The following is a 2,500-nucleotide window of genomic DNA, read 5'->3' as shown; positions in this document are numbered from 1 at the left end:
AAAAAATTTTTTTCAGCCTGGTTTGATATTTATCAAAGGCAAAATAAGCCTGATCGGGACATATGTTATGCTCGACAGGCAATAATTACTTTTCATGAATGAAAAGTAACCTGGGTTGGTAAGCATGTTATGCCCACCCGATGAAAAAATTTTTTTCAGCCTGGTTTGATATTTATCAAAGGCAAAATAAGCCTGATCGGGAAATATGTTATGCTCGACAGGTAATAATTACTTTTCATGAATGAAAAGTAACCTGGGTTGGTAAACATGTTATGCCCACCCGATGAAAAAATTTTTTTCAGCCTGGTTTGATATTTATCAAAGGCAAAATAAGCCTGATCGGGACATATGTTATGCTCGACAGGCAATAATTACTTTTCATAAGTGAAAAGTAACCTGGGTTGGTAAACATGTTATGCCCACCCGATGAAAAAATTTTTTCAGCCTGGTTTGATATTTATCAAAGGCAAAATAAGCCTGATCGGGACATATGTTATGCTCGACAGGCAATAATTACTTTTCATGAATGAAAAGTAACCTGGGTTGGTAAGCATGTTATGCCCACCCGATGAAAAAATTTTTTTCAGCCTGGTTTGATATTTATCAAAGGCAAAATAAGCCTGATCGGGACATATGTTATGCTCGACAGGCAATAATTACTTTTCATGAATGAAAAGTAACCTGGGTTGGTAAACATGTTATGCCCACCCGATGAAAAAATTTTTTTCAGCCTGGTTTGATATTTACCAATGGCAATATAAGCCTTATCGGGACATATGTTATGCTCGACAGGCAATAATTACTTTTCATGAATGAAAAGTAACCTGGGTTGGTAAACATGTTATGCCCACCCGATGAAAAAATTTTTTTCAGCCTGGTTTGATATTTATCAAAGGCAAAATAAGCCTGATCGGGACATATGTTATGCTCGACAGGCAATAATTACTTTTCATGAATGAAAAGTAACCTGGGTTGGTAAGCATGTTATGCCCACCCGATGAAAAAATTTTTTTCAGCCTGGTTTGATATTTATCAAAGGCAAAATAAGCCTGATCGGGACATATGTTATGCTCGACAGGCAATAATTACTTTTCATGAATGAAAAGTAACCTGGGTTGGTAAGCATGTTATGCCCACCCGATGAAAAAATTTTTTTCAGCCTGGTTTGATATTTATCAAAGGCAAAATAAGCCTGATCGGGACATATGTTATGCTCGACAGGCAATAATTACTTTTCATGAATGAAAAGTAACCTGGGTTGGTAAGCATGTTATGCCCACCCGATGAAAAAATTTTTTTCAGCCTGGTTTGATATTTATCAAAGGCAAAATAAGCCTGATCGGGAAATATGTTATGCTCGACAGGTAATAATTACTTTTCATGAATGAAAAGTAACCTGGGTTGGTAAACATGTTATGCCCACCCGATGAAAAAATTTTTTTCAGCCTGGTTTGATATTTATCAAAGGCAAAATAAGCCTGATCGGGACATATGTTATGCTCGACAGGCAATAATTACTTTTCATGAATGAAAAGTAACCTGGGTTGGTAAACATGTTATGCCCACCCGATGAAAAAATTTTTTTCAGCCTGGTTTGATATTTATCAAAGGCAAAATAAGCCTGATCGGGACATATGTTATGCTCGACAGGCAATAATTACTTTTCATGAATGAAAAGTAACCTGGGTTGGTAAGCATGTTATGCCCACCCGATGAAAAAATTTTTTTCAGCCTGGTTTGATATTTATCAAAGGCAAAATAAGCCTGATCGGGAAATATGTTATGCTCGACAGGTAATAATTACTTTTCATGAATGAAAAGTAACCTGGGTTGGTAAACATGTTATGCCCACCCGATGAAAAAATTTTTTTCAGCCTGGTTTGATATTTATCAAAGGCAAAATAAGCCTGATCGGGACATATGTTATGCTCGACAGGCAATAATTACTTTTCATAAGTGAAAAGTAACCTGGGTTGGTAAACATGTTATGCCCACCCGATGAAAAAATTTTTTCAGCCTGGTTTGATATTTATCAAAGGCAAAATAAGCCTGATCGGGACATATGTTATGCTCGACAGGCAATAATTACTTTTCATGAATGAAAAGTAACCTGGGTTGGTAAGCATGTTATGCCCACCCGATGAAAAAATTTTTTTCAGCCTGGTTTGATATTTATCAAAGGCAAAATAAGCCTGATCGGGACATATGTTATGCTCGACAGGCAATAATTACTTTTCATGAATGAAAAGTAACCTGGGTTGGTAAACATGTTATGCCCACCCGATGAAAAAATTTTTTTCAGCCTGGTTTGATATTTACCAATGGCAATATAAGCCTTATCGGGACATATGTTATGCTCGACAGGCAATAATTACTTTTCATGAATGAAAAGTAACCTGGGTTGGTAAACATGTTATGCCCACCCGATGAAAAAATTTTTTTCAGCCTGGTTTGATATTTACCAATGGCAATATAAGCCTGATCGGGACATATGTTATGC

This window comes from Condylostylus longicornis, unplaced genomic scaffold (assembly GCF_029603195.1).
Source record: "Condylostylus longicornis isolate FDR11 unplaced genomic scaffold, ASM2960319v2 ptg000742l, whole genome shotgun sequence".
NCBI lineage: Eukaryota > Metazoa > Arthropoda > Insecta > Diptera > Dolichopodidae > Condylostylus > Condylostylus longicornis.
Note: the sequence above shows the minus strand (reverse complement) of the source record.